This window comes from Petaurus breviceps, unplaced genomic scaffold (assembly GCF_028583685.1).
Source record: "Petaurus breviceps papuanus isolate PSGF00001 unplaced genomic scaffold, PetGlider_PUasm1.0 128, whole genome shotgun sequence".
Classification (NCBI taxonomy): Eukaryota; Metazoa; Chordata; class Mammalia; order Diprotodontia; family Petauridae; genus Petaurus; species Petaurus breviceps.
In genome coordinates this window covers 8,467,781-8,491,307 of record NW_027185664.1, presented here as the reverse complement: position 1 = coordinate 8,491,307, position 23,527 = coordinate 8,467,781, and the positions used below count along the sequence as shown (strand labels likewise).

General features: G+C 37.1%; 2 long non-coding RNA genes across 4 annotated transcripts in view; one reads left to right on the top strand and one right to left on the bottom strand.

Moving 5' to 3' along the window:
• LOC138172526 (uncharacterized) overlaps positions 1–23,527 on the bottom strand; it is a 166,313-nt gene that overhangs the window by 44,049 nt on the left and 98,737 nt on the right. Inside the window, exon 1 of one of the 3 annotated variants that reach the window (XR_011171144.1) lies at positions 20,926–20,967. The exons of the other annotated variants lie outside the window; for them this stretch is intronic. This is a non-coding gene — a long non-coding RNA (uncharacterized lncRNA). Of the gene's footprint in view, positions 1–20,925; positions 20,968–23,527 lie in introns of those variants that run through there. 3 annotated transcript variants of the gene reach the window in all.
• LOC138172547 (uncharacterized) lies at positions 4,714–23,288 on the top strand. Its single transcript, XR_011171149.1, has 3 exons — positions 4,714–4,881; positions 6,639–6,702; positions 22,801–23,288. It is a non-coding gene; the product is annotated as an uncharacterized lncRNA (long non-coding RNA).

Here is a 23,527-nt window from a genome sequence, read left to right as displayed (position 1 = left end):
ACTTAACCCTAAATTTTATTTATTTCCGCTTCTCTACATTTCCTCTGAGGCAATGTTCTGCCTTTTTTTTTTTTGTCAAGAAAATTTGGAAAGCTGAAAGCTTTCTGACCTACTCTGCCATCTTTCCAGAGTCCTCTCCCCTACAACATCTCTTAAAAATCCCTGTTCTCTTCTATGACACAGTCACTCTGGAGCAGACCATCAACACGTTATGCCTGGATTAATGCAGGATCCTACTAGTACATCTTCCTGCCTCAAATCTCTCTCCTCACTCCAATTCATCCTCTGTTCAACCACTAAAGAGATTTTCCTAAACCCCAGGTCCATGACGTCAGCCCTCCACTCAGTAGATTCCCCTGGCTGCCTATTGTCTCCAGAATAAAATACAAAATACCCTGTTTAGCATTCAAAGGCCTTCATAACCTACCCCCTCCTACCTTTCCAGTATTCTTATCCTTTACAAGTAAGCTTTGATCCAATGACACCAGTCTCCTTGCCATGAACAAGACGCTCTGTCTCAGCTCAGACAATTTTCTCTGCCTGTCTTCCATGCCTAGAACACTTTTTTTTTTCCATTTATAACTACTGACCTCCTTGGTTTCTTTTGTTCAGAGGTTTTAAGTTGTGTCTGACTGGCCCTTTGTGACCCCATCTTGGGTTTTCTTGGCAAAGATACTGTAGTGGTTTGTTGTTTCCTTCTCCAGCTCATTTTACAGATGAGGAAACTGAGGAAAATAAGGTTAAGCAACTTGCCAAGGGTCACAGCTAGTAAGTGTCTGAGGCCAGATTTGAACTCTGGAAGATGAGACTTCCTGACTTCAGGCTGGGCACTCTGTCCACAATGCTACCTAAGTGTTCCTTTGCTTCTTTTAAATCTGTACTAAAATTCCACCTTCTAACCTTTCTGCTCATCTTAATTCTAGTGTTTCACCTTTGTTAATTCTTTCCTATTTATCCGGAATATAGCAACCTTTGTATCTAATTTGCACATTGTCTCCCCCATTAGATTGTGAGCTCCTTGAGGGCAAGGGCTATTTTTTTTCTCTTTTTGTATCACCAGTGCTTAAGTACCTGGTACATGGTAGGTGCTAAATAAGCATTTATTTACTGATTAATTTTATCCACCAGTATATAGGATATAGTTGATTACATTAGTGATGAAGATAAACAAACAGAAAGACATTTCCACAAGAAGCAAACAACAGCTTAAGTTGATACTTAACTTTCTTTTATAACTAATAAAGCAAGAAGCTGATTAATTTGTGTAATAGAGAATGAAGGGACTGAGACTTTCCAGATTTGTGCTTTGTTATTCTGCCACTACCACTACTTGTACACATGTGGTTATAAAGCAGCAGTGACTAAATGTATGGATATATTTAATATACGTGTGCCCAGAATTTGTCAACATGCCTTGTACATAGTAGGTGCTTAATAAATGCATTGAATTGACTTAGGTCAGCTCAGGTCAGATGTGACCTCTTCCATGAAGTCTTCTCTGACCCCATCAATTAGTTATCTTTCTCTCACAATTTGCCTTCCATATGTACACATATTGCATACACATATTGAATCCTTGTAGGATAATTTAGGCTCTTTGTGAGAATGAGTGGTCTTATTTTTGTCTTTTTATTCCCAGTCCCCACAATGGTGCCTTGCTTGGTAAATGTGGGGTAAATTGAATTTAAAAGACTGTTAGACAAATAAATGTTTAAATTAAACAAGTTTTCTTTGAACAAGTCATTTTTAAATGTTTTAAGAGACAATTTCTTTTCCAAATAATCAATTATTTTCTATCATATACACTTGTTGACCATGTAGACCTCCAAACTGGGGCCAAGAAACTGTTATGTGAGCCTAAGCAGTGTGTGATAAAGCAATGAGAGGGTTGGAAAATGGGTCACAACCCCCTATCATGTGATAGCCAATCACTGGCTTCTCTTCTGCATGGTTACATCATTTCCTTCACCCATCATTGCTCAATATTTTTCCATTCCACCACTGTCCCCGTGTCTTCTCTGCTTCCAGTGTCCCACCTTTTCCATCCCTCCTCCATACAGATGCCTAAGTGATTTTCTAAATGCAGGCCTCACCATATCTCTCTTCTACTCCATAAATTCCAGTGACTCTTTATTGAGAGAGAAAAATTTCACTTTTATTTCATCCTTTTCATTTTATTACATTTCATATATTTGTGTCAGTTTTCTAACATATATAATTAGTACTACATATAGAAAATTTATAAGTCAATAAACTAACATATAATGAGGGTACATTTACAAATATTTTTGCTTATGGGGGCACATAATAAAAATATTGGGGGACCTCTGAAGGAGACAACAAAACCCCTTATTTTGGTTGGGGCTTGTCTTTCACCATTTAACTGTTAGAGGTAGGGTATGCATGGGTTCCTCAGTAGCACTTCAGGACATCCCATGTAATCTGTACGCTCCCCCTATCAACAATGAGCATTTCAGGAGAGCCCACTCTTTATAGGGCCCTCTGTTAGCTGCCAGGGATTAAATGACATCATGATGAGCCTTGTCCTTCAGGAGTTTACAATCTACATGGGGACAGTCTATAAAAAGATAAATAGCAAAACATGGCAGCATCAAATGCTGAGTGCCAAGCAAATGGTTCAGGCATTAAATTCTTCAGGAGCTAGGAGGGAGGAAGGATGTTAGCATGGGCTCAGGAGACATGAACTTTCAAGAAGGAAGTGACACTTGATCTGGCTTTTGAAGAGAGGGAAGAATGAAGAGGGGAGAAGATGACATTCAACCAGAGAAAGGTGCAGTTAATAGGAAGGGTTTTAATGAAAACATCCCTCCTGGATTGCTAATGTCATTGCAATTAATCCTAGGCTCATATGGTTCACTCTCATTTGTGTTGCTACTAAATATATAATGAATAAATTGTCCTTTAAAAAAAGTTTTAAATTTGAGACAAGTGCATTGTTGTTGAATATTTCCAAAAGAGTGGGTATGTTTTGTGATTGTATTTTTTCCAGATTAAGATCTTGAATACATTCCACCTTCTAATAAAAGATTGGATAGCACAAAAAATCATTTAGAGCAAGGCATTGCATCCTTAACACTCCTTAATTACAGTTGGAGAAGGTGGCACATTTGGAAATCATTGGGGAACAGGCAGGTGACCAGTTACATGTGTTTATTTATCAAAAACAATTTAGCAATTTGCAACCATATAAACTGTTGTTTGCTTGTCATGGGGCATTTTCCAGGACATTTTGATTTGGCCTACATCATATTCTCTCTCCCATTACCCTAAACTCTATTGCATTTCTGTTGTTATTTGTGTGGCGATGCCAAAAGGTTGCCCATACCCTTTGACTAAATTAAAGATAATGCTGCAGAATACATGTTTAAAATTCATGCCTGCCACTGACAAACTTCATTGGTATGAAATTCAGAACTCCTCTTATTAAACACTGTTAAATATTCTCTTCATTTTCAAGACAAATATGAACAGAAACACAACCAAACATGTACTGTATTAAAATCATTGATTCACAATATTTAAATTTTCAGCTAGCCTCCAATTAGCAGGCTTTCCAATATTTGAACAGAAGACCATTTTAATGTAATTACAAACACATTTTAGGCATCTAAATTTTTTGCATAATTAGTTCCCTATTAAACTATTTATGTAGCTCTTTTTCCATCAGAAACAGAGAAAGCAGAACAATTTTATTCCTTACTGTTACAATAATTAACTATGCAAGTAGAACAGCATATTAATAGAGTATAATTTGTTTACATTTAAAAGAAAATTGTGTTAGATTAGCATAGCAAAAGACTATTTCCATATCCAGGCAGTAATATGCAGGCCTAATAGCAATTTACAGTGTAGTTAAAGAATATTATTAATAAAGTAATACAGTGTAATTCTGTTTGCCCCCACCATATTTCACAATGTCCTTAATTACAGCTAATTCCATCGAGACTAATTTGGGTGTTATTAAGCAGTAGACACAGGAATCTTAAATACAACCTTTGCTAATAATGAATTTAGAAGTTACCACAGAACATGCTCTTTTTAAACATAGGTGCATGATAAGGATTTATATGTGATTTTTTTTCTTTAGTGAAATATATGTTTACACATGCAATTGATTAAAAAAGTTACCTCCTATAAAATTTTTTTTTGGAAATTTTAACCACCATATGAGAAGGGTATTAATTAGTAAAAGTAAGATGAGACAAAATGGTTTAATGGAAAAAACATTGAATTTGAAATGGGAAGATACAGGTAAAATCTCAGCTTTGCCATTGACTAATCTTAGGATATTGAGCAAGCACCTTTATTACCTTTCTTGGCCTCAGTTTACTAACCTGTAAACCACTGGTTTCAAAGGCCTGTCCTAGAAACACTATAAAAACGGTTGCTGTTCCTTTAAAAGCATATTTATAATTGTAACTCTCATTCTATGTTGTTCTTCTCTCCATGGAGTCAGGGTTTTCAATTTTTATGTATGAGGACCTATTAGAAGTTTGTGAAAAATAGAGAAAAAAGGTAAGCAGATGAATCATTTTGTTAAAACTCTCTTAATGAATGTTTAATGAATAAACATAAAATTAAGTTTATGATTTGTGAATTACAATAGAGACTATTAAGAGTAATGATAATTTGATAAAGCTAAAGACACTGCTTTTCTGTCATGTCCAGAAAGAAGCTGAAGGAGAACAATAGAATGAAGAATATTCACTTCTTGAATCAACTGTTTCAATCCTCATCTTCCAAAGACAGTGAAGGGAACTCTTGAGATGGGAATTGTTAGGTGCCTTGAGTGAACTGAATAGTGCAATGATATTTCCAGAAGTAAAGAAAAGTCATCTTCTGCTACAGTGGAGGTTTGAGGTGACACTGTATTTCTCATATTCAATAAATTATTAATAATTATTTCTTTATTTGTTATTGATGTATTAATAAATTATTTAGGAACTTTAATATGTATTTAATCTTAAAATAATAAGATTTTATATAGAGAAATATAATCTATTATTGGGAAAAGAAGTTTCTCTGGGTTATTAAATAAATCATTTTTAACGAACTAGTTTGGGATCTGGTAGTTTAGAATATTAATTGAGAGAGATATTAAATTTCAGTATTTAATGAGAAAATTTCCACATACACCCTGGGATTACCCTAGAATTTGGAATGGTGAGATTAAATATGGGAACAAATTAAGTAACAAGCTGGGGGTGGCCAATATCTAGTTGTTGTGACTGGTATAGCCTTGTTATATTTATAAAATATAGTTGCTGGACTTTGTAATCATTAAAACCTTCTCTTGTTCTTAATCCTGTGGTCTAGGATTAGATATTCTCAGGCTCCTTCTGACTTCAGATACCAGATAGAAGTTTTAGCGGTGATCTAGGGAGTGCAACTGTAAGATATTTCTTCTTTAAGAATATTTCAGTGTTCTAAGTTGGGACATCAAAAAAGGGAGAGAGGGAATACAGTGGAAAAGGGCACACTGGATCCTAAGTCCTTGTTACTATTCTTTCTTGTGATTTGACTATGCTCAATGAAGAAGTCATTTTTTTCCCTCCAATTTTGAATGATTTATTCTTTCATATTTCATACTTCAAATCCTGGTCTCTGAAAGAATCAAGTGTTAATTTAAATGGGAGACCATAATTTCAGTGATAATTTTGCTTTCATCTTCATCTGGTTTCTCAAGACATGCCAGTTATCTGTGTTAGAATTTCATTTGAAGCCAAATGTCAGTGTTACCTGGCTCATGTCATTGAGAGATATGTCTCCAAAGTCTTCCATAGAGTACAGCAGTGGTTGGTGTCCCTGTGTCCATCTTGCTTCTTTTTTTTTTTTTTTTTTGCTTTTTGGAGGGCAATTGGGATTAAGTGACTTGCCCAAGGTCACATGGCTAGTTTTTGTGTTAAGTGTCTGAGGTCAGTTTTGAAAGCAGGTACTCCTGACTCCAGGAACAGTGCTCTATTCACTGTGCCACCTAGCTGCCCCTACAACAACACTTTTTTTTGGCTTTTTAGGAGGGGGAAGGGTAAGGCAATTGGGGTTAAGTGACTTGCCCAAGGTCACTCGGCTAATAAGTGTTAAGTGTCTGGGGTCAGATTTGAACTCAGGTCCTCCTGACTCCAGGGCTGGTGCTCTATTCACTGTGCCACCTAGACGCCCCCATCTTCCTTCTTACTGATACTTTTTCTATATGTGAAAGCATATGACTATATTACAGTTTGGTTAACTTTGTCCCACTGAGGAAAACTGAGTCTTATACTTTTCATCTAGCCAAAGCTATATGGACATTAGTAATTTAAGTGTGATCTAGAGACCATTAGAGCACAGAATGAGAAATGGAAGAGACTTTAGACATCATGTAGTATGATCTACTTATTATACAGGTGAGGTAAGGTCCAGAATGTTAAGTGATTTCTTTATGATCACACATAGGCCAGATCAAAGGCAGGAAAGGTTGCAGAATTTATGAATTCTAGGCTTATTTCTGCTTCTTATGGGCTGGGCTAGAATTCAAATGGGTCTTGAATATATACATGCATACAGAAACTTGAGGTTTAACTTTGTATACATGAATTTATGTACACTAAGCTACAAATCTCTAATTTCACTTTGTTTAGAAGCTGTCTTAAGAACAATCTCTCTGTTCAGACTGTGTCTACGTTCCAGTTACCACCTGGCAAGGTAATCTATACTCCAGACTTAAAAATGATCTCTGACTTTTGGTGATTACTAGCTAGTATTATAGATCTTGCCTTTCCTATGATTTCTGTATTTATAGTCTCAGAAGTTCTAGAACAGGGCTGTATTCTTCTGAGATATAGCTTGTCAGTTACACATGAGGAAGTAGTCTCAGCCTAACTGCCCTCTGTGAGTCTGAAATGTGGTTGGCACATAATCAAGTTTGACAGAGCCCAAAACCCAAACCAAAAACCATCTCTGGTTTTCCTGGTCCCAGGCTTTCTTGTGACAGGTTTTCTGCTCTAGACAGGTACCTTCCACTTGTCTGGCTTCCCTGCCCTGCCCCTTCACTGAATCCTCCACATCTGGAATTTTCATTCTAGAAATTTCTAGCTTTCCTATAGGAAACCAATAAAAATCCACATCTACTAGAGACCCTCTTTCTTTCTGCAAAACACCCAATCGTTGTGTACATCTCTGAGTAGCTCTATTTTATGGGGTACAATCTAGATACCCAACAAATCTATTTGTATCGAATTAGGAGAAGTTATGTGACAGGTTAGGCAGGTTAGACTTGGCCATAACCTCAAGATCATCTCACCTACCTCCCCTCCATCATTTGAGTAGTGAATCTATCCTGTTTTCTTCAAAAATCAATTCCTGTTCTTGCTCTCTCCCACTCCCAGGCAACTATAATCTGTTTATATTTTTTTGCCTCTTTTCCTTAGGTGTCTCCAATTAGTTCTTTTACCTTCTTACCTTGTGTGAGTCAAGTAGGTTGAATCATTTTATAGCTTTCAATTTTTACTGCTTAGTCTGCCTCATCTAAGTTCCTAAAAACAGCTACAGTGGGATGCCAACTGAATCAGATTTTGATTGACACATACAGTTATCTCTTGTTCCTTTGGGAAGAAGGATAGTATTGTGGATAATCCAAAAAAAAAAGATAATAAAAAAATTTATATATGAGTGAGAAGTATATATATATATTTTTTTTAATTTATTTTTTTGTTGCAGATATATAACTCATGGCTTATTTAATCTGGGACTAATATGAATTTATATTCTCTTAAGTAGATAACATCTGATGGGGAGGGTAACTACAAACAAACAGTGGTAGCAGAAATATTGTCTGGAATTAAAAAGTAGGCCACAAACTATGGTGTTTCTATTCAGATGACTCCATATTGAATTTTACCTTATGTATTAACCATTTCTCCTGGAGATCAGTTAGTCATAGTGGCTGCTGAAAACTTGCCTCTAAAACTGGGAATGAATGCAGGGAAAGGAGGAAGTCGGATAAAGTTGAGAGATTGGGGCTCTCAAAGACCAAAGATATTGGAAATAAACATACTGTAATATTCCCTTTGATTGATATATATATATATACATATATATGCATATATATCACTTTAATGTTTACAAAATATGTAGCATTATTTAATTTGATCCTTACATCAACCATGAGGGGTTATTATCCCTGTTTTACAGATGAGGAAACTGAGACTTAGAGAGATGATTGTTCATGATTACAGTCAGTAAGTAGCAGAAGTAGTATTTTAATCAAAGTTTCTCTTGATTCCCCACTATACTGTGTCATGCATTTACAATTAGCTAATTCCACTTAAAGTAAATCCTTTGTGGAGAGTTTCCATCGTCCACACCTTGAAAGGTGAATCTTCTGCTCCACCTCAATTTCATTCACTCTTCCTAATGTTTTACTAGGTAAGGAAGGCATGCTTTCTTACTCACCAATGAGGGAAGTCTCTCAGTCACAGAATCATCGATTTCTAGCTAGAAAATTCTTTAGAGGCTATCTAATCCCATCTCATTCTGACTTTAAAGATGGAGAACTAGGACTCAGTCAGATTAAGTGAAAAGATCACACAAGTAGTAAATAGTAGAGACAGAGTTCAAAGCCAATTTGATCCTTCTGTACCATGCTGTACCATTTTGTACCATGCTACCTCCAATTAGTGGGCTAGAATATACTGAGCTGACTTTTGAATGACTTTTAGGACACTCAATATGTCATTTAACAACTGCTTTGGGATATATACCCTGGGGAGTAGTCATGAAGAATTCTCTTTAGGGAGAGATTTTTCTCCCCATACTTTTTTCTTATTTTCAAAGATTTCACTCTGCCTTTTGGAAAAAAAAGGTAGCAATTATATTATATAAATGGGACATGAAAGGAAGAATTAATATGGAGGAAGCAGATGGGGATGGAGGACTGGGAATATTGGAACCTTACTCTCATTTGGGTTGAAGAGGAAACAATGTGCATATCCAGAAGGGGGTAGACGTCTACTGAACATGTAGAAAGGTGAGAAAACTGGGGAACTTTTACAGGAGTATGTGGATTGGGATGGGGAAGGTGGAGGACAGGTTGGGGGGATTGTTGGAGGGGTGTGTGGATTGAGATTTAGGGGAGAGGAGAATGGGGACTCTTGGAGGAGTGGATGAAGTAGGTAGTGGGAGGGTAAGGGGAAAAGATAAAGTAACAGGGATAGGGTAAAAAAGAGAAGCTGAGAAAAAATAGTGAAGTAAAAACAAGATGGACAAAAATTCACAAATGATAATTATAATTTTGAATGAAAGCAGGATGTTTATCGCAGCTCACTTTGTGGTGGCAAAAATTGGACACTTCAGGGATCCCCATCAACTGGGAAATGCTTAAATATGTTGTGGTATATGATTATGATGGAATACTACTGTGCTATAAGAAATGATGAACTCAATGAATTTAGAAATACATGGAAAGACTTGTATGAAATGATGAAGAGCCAAGTAAGCAAAACCAAGATAATGTTGTATATAGTAGCAGCAATATTGTGGTTTATAGTTTTCAACATTCATTTCCCCTAGATTTTGAGTTACACATTTTCTCCCCATCTTTCCCCTACACCCCACCCTAAGATAGTGAGCCTACTGAATACCCCTTCTCCCAATCTGTTCTCTCTTATATCCTTCCCCACCTTAGTAGGGCAAGATGGATTTTATACCCCAGGTCCTGTATATCTTATTTCCTAGTTGCATGTAAAAGAAACAATTTTTAATATATGTTTTTAAAACTTTGGTTGCCAGATTCTTTCCCTTCTTCGCTCCTCACTCACACCCAAGACAAGCAATGCAATATAGGTTGTACAAGTATAGTTACGCCATACATTTCCATAGTATTTATATTGTGCAAGACTAACTATATTTCCCCCCATCCTATCCTGCCCTGCCACTTATTCTATTTTCTCCTTTGACCATGTCCCTTTTCAAAAGTGTTTGCTTCTAACTTCCCTCTCCCCTATATGCCCTCCCTTCTATCATCTCCCCCTTTTATCCCTTTCCCCCACTTTCCTGTAGGGTAAGATACCCAGTTGAATCTGAATGTTATTCCCTCCTTAAGCCAAATTCAATGAGAGTAAGGTTGACCCATTCCCTTTCACTTTCCTGCTCTTCCCTTCCATTGTAATAGTTTTTTTTCTTTATTCTATCTCTCCCTTTCTGCTTCTCCCAATATATTCCTTTCTCACCTCTTAATTTTATTTTTAGATATCATGCCTTCATATTCACCTCATACTGTGCCTTCTCTGTCTATGTATACATGTACACACACATATATAGTATACATATATATTATATATATATACACACAAACACACACTTAGACCCTCCTATACATACATATAAATGTATGTGTCTGTATGTGGGTATACATACATACATACATATATACATACATACACACATATGCACATAAATACACATATATTCCCTTCAACTATCCTCATACTGAGAAAAGTCTCATGATTTACAATTGTCATTTTTCCATGTAGGAATGTAAATAGTTCAACTTTGATAAGTTCCTTATGATTTCTTTTCCCTGTTTACCTTCTCATGCTTCTCTTGCTTCTTATATTTAAATTTCAAATTTTCTGCACAAATCTGTTTTTTTTTTCATCAAGAATGCTTGAAAGTCCTCTATTTCACTCAATGATAATGTTTTCCCCTGAAACATTATACTCTGTTTTGCTGGGTAGGTGATTCTTGGTTTTAATCCTAGCTCCTTTGACCTCCAGATTATCATATTCCAAGCCATTTGATCCCTTAAGCTAGAAGTTGCTAGATCTTGTGTTATCCTGATTGTGTTTCCACAATATTCAAATTGTTTCTTCTTGGCTGCTTGTAATATTTTCTCCTCGATCTGGGAACTGCAGAACCTGACTATTACATTCTGTGGAGTTTTCTTTTTGGGATCTTTTTCAAGAGGTGACTGGTGAATTCTTTCCATTTCAATTTTGCCCTCCAGTTCTAAAATATCAGGGCAATCTTCCTTGAGAATTTCTTGAAGGATGATTTCTAGGTTCTTTTTTTTATTATGGCTTTCAGGTAGCCCAATAATTTTTAAATTATCTCTCCTGGATCTATTTTCCAGGTCAGTGGTTTCTCCAATGAGATATTTCATATTGTCTTCTATTTTTTAAGTTGTTTGGATTTGTTTAATAGTATCTTGATTGCTCCTAAAGTCATTAGCTTCCATTTGTTCCAATATAATTCTGGAGGAATTATTCTCTGCAGTGAGCTTTTGAGATTCCTTTTCCATCTGGCAAATTTGGCTTTTTAAGGCATTCTTCTCCTCATGGCTTTTTGGACCTCTTTTGCCATTTGAGTTAGTCCATTTTTTTAAGGTGTTATTTTCTTCATTCAGGTTGTTGACTCTCTTTTCCTGATTTTCTTGCATCATTCTCATTTCTCTTTCCAATTTTTCCTCCACTTCTCTTACTTGAGTTTCAAAATCTTTCTTGAGCTCCTCCATAGTCTGTAACCAGGTCATATTTTTCTTGGAAGCTTCTGGTGCAGGAGTTCTGACTTCATTGTCTTCCTCCCATTCCATGATTTGATCTTTTTTGTCCCCAAAAAAGGAATCTAAGGTTTCATTGCTGTGTTTGCTTTGTTTCCTTTGCTTGTACATGTTGCCACTCAATTACTTGACTTTTGAGCTCTTTGCTACAGTAGAACCCTTCTTCCAGAGAGTAGAGCTTCACCCCAAATTGCTGGGGTTTTCATAGCTGCCGCAGCTATTAGCTAAGCACCCTCTCTACAGCCCCCACAGACTCTGGCTCACTGGTCACACACTCTAGGACATCTATCCAAGACAGTGATCCAGATCCAAGCCGGTTAAAGCAAGAGTGATTACCTTCTGAATAGTCTCTTGGTCCCCCTACAATCTGCGGGCCAGGAGCTCTGAAGCAGCCATGTGGAGGTGGCTACATGGCTGCGGTGCTCTGCTGCTTCTTGCTCTGGGGGCAGATGCCAGACTGTGCTCAGTTCCAACAGGGTTCCACACTGACCTTTGACTTTGTCTTTGGCATTTATGGGTTGATAATTCTGGAAACCACCACAGATGCTGGTGGTCCACTCTCCTGAAATCCACTCCAGTTGCTGCTGTTTGTGGACATGCTGGATCTAAAACTGGGGTGTCATGCAGGACTGGGTTTGGCTCCCAGAACACTGTGATTGACCCTTTCCATAGGCTTTCTGGGCTGCCTTCAGCAGGAGATTTGTTTCTCTCTGTCCCTTTGTGGGATTTGTAGATCTGAAATTTGTTTAGAGTCATATTTTATGGATATTTGAGGTGGCTATGGGGGGAGCTCATGAAGTTTTCCTGCTTCTGTGCTGCCATCTTGGCTCTGCCCCCCAGGAAGACCATTTTTACTGAGTCAAATGATGAGGGCGGCAGTGTAGCACCTTGTCATAGCTGCCATATCCAAGTAAATGCTACAGAATATAATTAATAATGAAAAGAAGTAGGAGCTGATGTTTAACAGTGCTTTGAGATTGGCAAAATACCTTAAAATTATTATCTCATTTTATGTGTACAACAGTGAGAGGTAGGTACCATTACCCTCATTTTACAGATGAGAGAACTGAGGCAGGTAGTGTTTAAGTAACCTGCCTGTATCACACAGCTCCTATCTGAGGCCATATTTAGACTTGGGTCTTCCTCACTCAAGGTCCGATGCTCTCTCCACTGTGCCACCTTGCTGCCAACTATATACTTTCTCCTGATATATTTCTATATCACCTTAAGTAAAGGGGCTGTCTTAGAAAAGCAATATAAAAGGAGATAAATGAAAGTTGCTGTAGGTTATTTTTGGAATTAAGCCTCTAGTAGGTCATTCATGTGATTTTCATCGGCTGGCCATGGACTAAGATCTTGCAACTCTTGATCTAAGTATTTAAGTTTTTCCAGAAATCAGAGTGCTGCACAATCTTTAATCAAAGAACTCCTCCCATCAGAAATGCATCCTTTTGTAAGTCTTAAAATGTGCCATCTTAGTTCAGTTATTTTTTATGTAGTCGGATACAATGAGAAGAGTCCTGAGCTGGGAGTCAGGTGATCTGAGGTCTGGTGAGTCAATACCTAACTGGATGAGCTATATCTCTTTTCTGAGCTCCATCTTCTTCACCTTTAAAATGAGGTAGGCATGGGGTAAATTAGAAAATGTTTAGATAATCTCATAGATCCCATTAAAAGGTATTATTATTCTAATACTTATGGTCACAGCTGCTAATGAGCTCAGCAACAACTCCAAATGGAAAAGGGCAGATAAAGGGGAGGGCATTTTCAAGAATGGGAGAAAAGCATTTTGGAATATAGGTTAGAGAAGGTATCATGGATCGTAGAAAACTTTACCAAAGTAGATGATTGGTGGCCTCTGGAGCATCACTCTTTCTTGGTTTCTAGAACAGCAGGAAGGGATCAAGTGGTGGAAGGAAAAGCTAAAAATGAAAAATCAAGCAATAGCCAGACTACACCAAGCAGTTCAAACTCTCTCGAGGACTGAAAACAGAGTCAATTGTTACTTCTTGTGGAAAATTGCATCCTAAGGAAAATCATTTGAGTCACTGAAGACGAGCCTGACCAAGTGTTGGAGAATAGATTTGAGTAAAGAATTCTATGTTGAAACAAGTGGGAGAAAGATGACCTAATAGATCTTTTCTCGTTTTGATTTCTTTAGCTGTGTCACCCAAGGTTAATAGCTATAAGAGTCATTCTTTCCTCTTTGGAACAGTGAACTCTGCATTTAAGAATTTGAATACATTATGTTGATTAGATTTCCTAAGAAAAGTGAGCTCACCCAGCCCTCCTTTTTCAAAGTGGGTAAACCAAAGCCAGAGGGGAAATGTAATTCATGCCAACATATGCCTTTTCTGGGAAATCTTCCCAATTAATCTACTGTAGTGGATAGAAAGTTGGCCTTTAAGTCAGAAAGATTTGATTTCAAATCCGAACTTAGTCACTACCTATGGGACCCTAGGTATGCCACTAAATCTTCATGGACCTCAGTTTCCTCATCTGTAAAATAAAGATAATAATACACTTATCTCACAGACACTAAAGGATAAAATGTCATACTCTATACAGAGTGCTTTGTCAACCTTAAAGTTCTATAGAAATAAATAATTATTATTTCTTTGGATCCATGATTGTTTCAAAAATCTATCTATAACTTTCTAGATAAGTTTAAGTGTTGCAGGCTCAGAAAAGATATGATTTGTCTGGGGTCATGAATCTTCAGTTAGAGGTCACATTTGAACACAGTTCTTCCAGAATCCAGGGACAGCTAGATAGCCTAGTAGATAGAGTTTTGGGCTTGAAGTAAGGAAGACTCATTTTCCTGAGTTCAAATCTGGCCTCAGACACTTACTAGCTGTGTGACCCTGGGCAAGTCATTTAACCCTGTTTGTATCAGTTCCTCATCTGTAAAATGAGCTGGAGAAGGAAATGACAAACCACTCCAGTATTTTTGCTAAGAATACCCCAGATGAGGTCACAAAGAGTCAGACATGACTGAAATGACGGAACAATGACTTCCTCAATCCGGGTTTAGTGCTCTGTTCATTAAACCACCATTGTCCTCTTCTCAGTTATTTATTTCCTAATTGTTTTCATTATTTCATATAGTTACTGGTTTGTTTGCTTCCCCCTGACCCTCCCTTCTAGCTTCCTCCCCACTATTCCCTTATTAGATTGCTAGCTCTTTGAGAGCAGAAATATCCTATTTTTTGTAAGTCTTTCCCACAACTCTTTGGATTATTACCCTGCATTCAATAATACTTATCTGACTAGGGGTGTGCTGAATCCAGTTTGGGTGAGCATTTGTACCTCAGAAATTGGAAAACACTGCAAATTAGGGTTTAACTTGTTGTTTTGTTAACTGTCTAAACTTAAGGAAATGACAAAAAAATGTAAATAATACAGATTAAACTTAAAATGTCTGTGGACATTCTTCCTACTCTGCTGTTAAACATTTATCACCACTTCCCTGCTCAATTCTAAATATTCACCTTTAAATCATCCTGGTGTATTAGGTGATACTAATTAAGTCTATAATCCCCACCAGCTCCTCCGAATGTCAGGCCAGTACTTAGGTGGCCGATAGTAAAAACTTCTAAAGCTACCAACATATCATAATGCTCCGTCTACCTCTTCAAACTAACAAGTTCTATTAGAGAATGGTGCTTAAGACAGCAGAAACCTTACCTTCCTCAAAATGGTCCCATCCATTTGAAATATATGCAGAAGGGATCTTACCAAGGCCATTCCATCTAGCTTAGGTAAAAATGTCCAAACTTCTTATTTTTTTCAAGGGAAGTTTTATTTCTCCCTTTTCCTTTCCCTCTCCTCCCCTCTTCCCTCTCACTCAACATACAACCATCCATTTGATAGGGAAACTCTTGTCCTAAGGAAAATCAGGAGTCATCCCTTGACTGCTGCTATTAAGAGCCAAAGTCTTATCAGTCAGCACTGTGGCAGAAGTATTAGCTATCACCTTGAGCTAATCAAATTAGAAAGCCTTTGCCATTCTTTCTGTGGCTAGCAGGAAATTAAGTTTCACTGAAGCATTTGAATCACACCCATGGTATCAAAGAACAATCTCCTTGTAAGATAAGTTGCCAGTATTCAGTGGCTTTGGGGCATTACCTTATGATTACTTTTTTTTTCATAGACTGCACATGTTTAAGGTAGCTTTACTATTTTACACAGCTGTTCAGGTTCCCAATCAGCATAATTGTGAGTCATGTGGCAAGCCTGGAAAAGTCTCCTAAAATGTCAGAGGAGAAAGAACCTGGAAGAAATTGTATGAGTGTTTTCTCAAAAGTAATCAATTTTATGTTTTAAACGGACATTGTTTTAGCCATAAAGTTATATCCAGTTTTGACAGCCTCAAGTAGCAGCAGTAGCCTAATCTTAAGTGAACCTGACAGGCCTATTCAACCCCTAAGAACAATTTCTCTGCATAGACATGTTTTTCTCATTCACTTTCTCCTTCCTCAAGCCAATAACTTTTCGATTGCCACCAACGTCTATGGAAAGTTCTCCTTTTCTTATGTATTAGTTTCTACAGGTCCACCCCTTCCTTTGGAACATCCCACACCTGTTAGAAACTGGTTTGTTAATTTTTTTTTTAACTTTGTAACTCAGGCCCCCTACATTTAAAAAGCAAAAGTTGAAGAATCTTTTCTTTGTGCCATCTAGATAGGCTTCTTGGTACACTAATACTAATCTTTGCTACCTATAAATACTAATTCATAATGGAATGATGGAATGGAAATCACAGATTAATGGTAGCGCTAGAGATCAGTTATCTGCCTCCTTTGCAAACCTATATGGTCTAACTTCTGAAAATCCACACTATTTACCCTTTAAAGAGAAAATGAGCTCTGTTCCTCATGCCTGTGGAGATAGCTAGAAGGTACTCGATTTTTTTTGTCTGTCTCTCCCTTTATCTTAGTCTCTGTCTCTCAGTCTCACTTTCTCTGTCCCTCACTTCTCATTCTTTCTCATTTCTCTGTGTCTGTCTCTGTCTGTTTTTTTGTCTCTGTCTTTGTCTCTCTGTCTGCCAAGGACCTACAAGATAGTTTGGATTCAGTTTTGTATTTTAAATAGAGATACTGTTGAAATTAAATTTAACTTGCCACTAACATAATTGTCCAAAATCATAATCTGCCCAATTTCAGCAAATAAAACTGACATCTATGAAATAAAATCAAACATCTTTAATAACTATATAGAGTAGATACTAGATAAAAGATTCTTGTCCTAAAATTTTCTAGAAAAGATATAACCCTTATGATAAAGAACCAAGCTGACCCCAAGAAAGCCTTAAGCAGAAAGACAGTGGCCTACTTGGAGCACTGGTTTGAAGCACTGTCCTATAATTTAAAATTTGTACACTGCAGTTCAACCTCAAATTGCCTAGTCAGGCATAATCTCCACATTCACAAATAAATTTTATGAGCCCGTTACTGTTTGTCACCATTTTCATTCAGCCACTTAGTATCCGGCTTTCTTTTTTTAAAAGCAACATTTTACATTAAAAAACTATTGCATGTTGCTCATTTAACCCTCACCCCGCTCCACACTCCAAATGCATTCCTGAGTGACCCTGTATGTCAGCACTATAGCATTGTACAGTAAATAGAGTGTTTTGCTTCATAAATCAAGCATAGAACTTAGAAGGCAACTTCAGCATAAAAAAGTCACTGAAATAATATAGCCCAGCTGCAGAAGATAGACATTGTATTCATAAAGCTAACCTTAAATTACTGACATTTAAGTCCAGATTTGACTATTTTAGAAGGTTCTGAGTAAGCCTCATGAAATTCCAAATTTTTTGAAAAAATTTTTTTTTTCTTAGAGTGGATACATTTTAAAAAATCGAATGGGTCAGATTCAGTCTGCTCCACAGTATCTCTGATAACATCAGAAATGCACTTTAGGTGGCCAGTGCAGCCTAATTATACAAGCCACTTTGCAAATCATTTATTTTTTTCTTTATGAACCTGCTCCCTGAAGCATAGCACTCCTGTTTTATTGTGCCTATCTGTGTTAAATGTGAAGGTGATTTAGGAAGTACAGGTTTTAGTCTCCTCACACCCCCTCAAGTACACCCCCCCTCCAAATCAGATTGAATACTAACATTGCAACAAGGGAGTCCAAAGATAGAAACTAATTTTATTTCAAGCAGCAATTTGTATTTCTCTGCTGAAAAAAGTCTGAAAGGCCTGCAATTGGCCAGACTTTCAGCTTTCAGTGTTCTCTGTTCATCTCCCTTTATAGGTAGCAATTTTAGCATTCAAAATTTAAAAATAAGCTGGAAGAACACACATTCACAGTGCCCTCACAGCAAACATGCTTTGAAAATCACCTATAATGGGAACACCCTGTCAACAGAGGATTGTCAACATACTAGCTCATTTAGGACATAATCCCTCGAGCCAGCACAATTTACTGAAAGAAATTAAAATAAGTCTATTTCTCCCCATTAAATTCCACTCTTCCCACCCCTCCAAAAGTCTGTTTCTAAAGCACAAAGCTAAGGGTTTATTACTAATGTAATTACAAGAGCATGAGAACTAATGAGAGATGAGAAAAACTAATGTCTGGATTTTGTCTCCCATAGAAGGGAATTAAAACACAGCTATTTTGTGAAACGTATTTATCTGGTACCCAGTGAAAGGAAAATGAACTTGACCTGGATTTCCTTTCCAACTCTGAATTCAATCCAATCCAAACCAATGTAGTCCAATCCAATCCAACAAAGGTTCATTAAGCACCTACTATGTGGAAGGTACTCTACTAGATGGAGAGAATGCAAAGACAAAACCATGTATAACCCCTGTCTTCAAGCTTTCTTTCTCCTGCAGGGAATGCACCGATAATGTCTTGGTTCATTCAAGGTCAACTGAAATACATATTGGCAAATAAACCATCTTCTGGAATTCAATCACCAGGTCTCTCTTCACTGTTTTTCTTGAAGAATATTAGGATCTTCAAATTAACCTCAGTTAACTCAAATGGGCTAAAAAGGTTTTTTTTTTTTCCCTGCAGTTCAAAGAAAATCGTCAGATTTCTTGAAATGAATAATGTGTTTGGTTTTTTGGAAGACCTTTACAAATTTTGAACCTCCTGCAGTTCCATTTGGTGTAAAGAATTAGAATATAAACAAGGGGCTCCATCTGTACTTTTGAAATAACTACTTCGTTTCCCAGTTCAGTGCTCAGACAAATCGACACGACAAACCGAAAAGCAGAAGTTCTTGTTCAAAGAAGTTCAAGAGTAAACATTTAGTCAATTAGTCCTCCAAGATGAAAAGAGGTCCAAGGGCAGATGTTCCAACTCTGAGAATGATTTTTTTAAAACACGCATGGGTCATTTGTGTAATCCAGCGGTGTCCAATAGGATTCACATTGTATTATACCTGTCTTTATAAAGGTCAAATATTCCTGCATAGTTTGGTTTGTATTTTGCATAGAATTATTTGAATGTTGTCAGATGTTTATATTGAATTTAACTTTTAATATATTCAGAATTTTTATCCTTTCTATTTCTTTGTACTTCTTATTAGCCCATGCCCCCTGTGTCTGGAATAAACAGTTGAGAGGGGAAATGGGTAGAGCTAAAAGAACTTTTCTTTCTCCCCTTTGCTATCATTTCCAGTAATTATGTTCTTCTTTGGCAAGGAGAAGAGAACATGATCATTGAAAACTATAACATATATCTACAGGTTGTAGAATATGTGAATGTGTGTCAGGTAAATCTAATTAGGCAATTCCAGAATCAGAAAAATCCAAAAAGCATAGTTATTCTGATGAATATTCCTTAAGTAACATTGCATACTGAATAGAGCAGGTGAATACCTGCTCTAATAACTGAATTGACTCCCCATTACCTAAAGAATCAAGTTGAATCTCCTTCTCCTGGCATTCAAGAGCTTCCACAAACTGGTCACAATCTCTATCTTCCGCTATGCCACACTTTGCGTTCTTTGCTATGTCCTCACAGCTTTACTTGTCCCTGGAGCATAAACAATGGCCTCTTCTTGTTCATGGCTCTTGCCCCACCCCTTCCAGCAATAGGCTCCAACTTACTGGTTCTAAATCCCCTCCACCATTTCATTTTTCGATGAACAGACATTTAGAACTTGCCTATCAGTTGCAGCATACTTTGCTGGACACTGAACAAACAACTCTAAAAAAAAACCATCCCTGTCTTTAAGGAGTTTGCAGTGGTGTGTGTATGTGTTTGTGGTGGATTTTGTATACAAATGATGAAAAAAGGCATGATGTGACAGAAACCAATGAAAAGCTTAGGCAAAGTGCTCAGAGATATTTGAGAAGGTAGGAATGACTTTCAATTGTGGTAGGGGAAGTTGGGGGAGGGAATCAGGAAAAGTTTCCTTGGAGGAGAGACAGTAAATTGAATCTTAATGGAAAGGAATTGTTTCAGTGGGCAGGAACAAAGACTCGGAGCTAAGAGAAGGCCTCTCAAGAAGGGAGGAGGGCTAAGACTTTATGGCCTAACCAATCCCAATTCCACTCCCTCATGATATCTTTTCTGAGTCCTTCTTTCCCTCTTAAATTCATTTTCCACACTCACTAGGTAGAGCACTCATTTAGTCCTTTGCAATCTTGTTTTGCATTGCTACTTTCTTGTTCATTTTTTCCCTCACTAGATACAATGTGAGTTCCTTGAGGATTACAACAATTTTTTTCATCCATTATTTCTTTGTGTCCCAGTTAGATCACTATATTCAGACTACGCTAGGTAGTAAATGCATGTTGATTGACTGAGAAAGTGTGTTAAAAGGTTATGAAAAGAACAAAAACTAATGTTTTTAAGTACCTGCTGCTTGCAAACCATGCACATTTGTGCTGGTGAATCAGAGTAACCCAGTTTTGGTCAGTCTGGTACAGACCTAGAATAGGGCTTGACCTAGAATTATCTGTTCAGATAAAAGAACTATCAATGAACAATTCTATCTGAGGACAACATCTTAGGAGGTTTCAATATGTTCAATTATGTTTGTTTAATCATCCTAAAAGAAGCTGAAGTATCTAAGATAATCATCTTAGTGATCTCTAACCCTAAGAAGGATCAAAGAAGAATCAGGAACATCCATTGACACAAACAAAAATTATTATAATTCCACTTTGAAACAAAAATTTTTATCCGATCTCTATTTTCTCTGCTTTATTGGATTAAAAAATGCCCTTCTTTAAGTGATTCAGCTTAGTCCTCTGAAGCATTCTTATATCCCAGTCATTTTTTAAACAGTAGTTAATTCTTCAAAACTTCATAAGATTTGCACTAAGGTAACTGAGCCACCATCAGTGGACTGAGAGGCAGATAGGGAGTTAGGAAGACTTGAATTCAAATCCTACCTCAGATACTTTCCAACTGTGTGAGTCGAGGAAAGTCACTTCATCTCTGTGAGACTCAATTTCTTACTCTGTAAAATGAAGATAATAAGAGCACCTAACTCACAGGGTTACTGTAAGGGCCAAATAAGATAACTTTGTTAAGCACAATGAAAAAAATTAAAAGTGCTATAAAATGCTAGCTGTTATAATTATCTGTGATCTTGTGAATGTTGATATGTTCTCCACTGTCTGATCATAGCTCCTCTATACCATGAATTTCTGTGACAAAAAAAAGAAAGTTATTACATGATGACTAACTTTTTTTTCCTTTTAAATTTATTTACTTTCAGTTTACAACATTCAGTTTCACAAGCTTTTGAGCTCCAAATTCTCCCCCCTTCTCTCTCCTCCCCTCTACTCCCCCCAAGATGGCATGAAATCCAATATAAGTTCTACATATACCTTCACATTAAGCATATTTTCACAATAGTCAAGTTGCTAAGAAGATTTATAACCAATGGAACTACCCATGAGAAAGAAGAAACAAAATAAAATGAGAGAGAGAGACCAAGCAAATCGTTTGCTTCAATCTCCATTCAGACTCCGTAATTCTTTCTCTGGATGTCGATAGTCTTTTCCATCACAAGTCTTTTAGAGTTGTCTTAGAACCTTGCAATGCTGAGAAGATCCAAGTTTATCAAAGGATAACTGACTTTTTAATTGTTTTTCTTGCTCTTTCTGAATTTAGGATGGCCTTCAGGCAATTGGAACAGTGTGCCACTGGACTAGGATGCAAAACTTTTTCATATTCAAATCTTGGTAAAGCACAATAGAATTAGCCTTGTTCTGCTCTAGCTTTTGAGTACAATACAAATTGACACCATTTTAGAGGGAGTTGAGAGCCACAGGTTGGATACTTTCCTATAATTCAGTTGAGAAGGTGCTAACAAGGGGAAGAAAGTTCTCTGGAGGAACTGGTCACAAGAGCCTCTGGCAACCATGACAGAATCATGAGGTTTGCTTTCATAAAGCATAGAGAATGAATGAATAAGTGAATGAATGAATGAAGTGTGCATTGAATAAGTGCTTACCATGTACAAAGCACTGTGCTAAAAGCTGAGAATACAAACAGAAAAATAAGACAGTACCTGTTGTCAGGGGGTTCATTTTCTAGTTGGGGAGACAAGACATATGGAAGGTTTCATCTGTAAGTCAGGTGGAAAACTCCCATAGTCCTTAGGGTGCAGCAGCAAAGCAGATGGTAATGTCTCTTCTTTAATGTCATTTTCACTGATAGAATCATATCATTTTCTGATGTTGAGCCATTTAACCATGGTAGCAAGAATAGGCAAAAATGTGGAAGTGACTTGCACAGAGTAGGAGCTGTTTGTCTTTTGCCATACCAAGGAATCAATGTCTTTGTAAAATAGAGATCCGCATCTTTGTGTTGGCAGGAATGCTAAACAAGCAACATTTAAGTTGCTGCCAAGTATATATAATAAAAGTCAAAATGTACAATAATGACTAAGGCCTTGACCACCTGCTTTATCTAGCCCTTTTTTTTTTATTGCTGCCAGGTTTTGGGTTTTTTTTTTTTCATGCCAAGCAAGGAGGTTTATGGTAGTCAAAGAGAGTTTTTTTTTCTCTCATGTCCCACATAGCTCTTCTGAGATTGTGTGTGTGTGTGTGTGTAGAGTTCCCAAAATGGTCTTTTGGGTTGCAGACAGAAAGTCATAGAGTTTAAAAAAGAAGTTAAAATAATTGTTAATCCCAACTCAGAAAGATGACCTAAGTAATAAATTTTAAGGCACCTGGAAAAAAGTTATCACAAATATAGTGTGATTGGTTTATAGCTCTTACCTATGTCCCTCAAAAGCTTTGTCTATCCTTTACTAGGGCTGGGTTTACCAGCTGCTACAACCCTGAAGATTATACCAGGAAGCAGATGATCCCAAAGAGGTACAGATTCTAACAAAGAACAGCTCAGCAACCATCAGACAAGCGAAGACAGCAAGAAGAGAACAGAGACCAAATGCAATAGAGATGATATGGTGGAGAGGAGAGACAAGATGTCCAAAAGAGATAACGTGAGATCCAATGGAGAGGAAAGTGCTGATGTCATCAGAAGATATTGTTCTACCATGTCAGAAATGCAAGTTGTCTGAAACACAACTGTGTCTTAATTAATATGTCTCTACATTTGTGTCCTCTGTGTGCCCAGGCCACACATGGATCTTGCATAGTAACCCAATTTGCACATATCCCCTGGTCACATATATTACCTACGTGGGTGCCCTACATTCATATTCCTTGGTCACATGTGTTTTTTAGAATATATTATCCATTCCCTTGGTCACATGTGTTCTCCAAATTGTCTTCCATGCATGCTCCTCATGTTTCCATTTTATTTGCATATGGTCCCTCCTCCCACAAGTGTTCCCTATGAGTGTATGGGAGAAAATTTGTTTTGTCACTTGTCTTGCTAGACTGTTTAATTAAATGTCTTCTTCTTATTAAACATGGTTTGTTCATGTTATTCTCCTACTCAATAAACTCCAAGGGCTCCCAGTTTCATCTAGGATCAAACTCTTCCATTTGACTTTTTAAATTTTATTTTTAATTT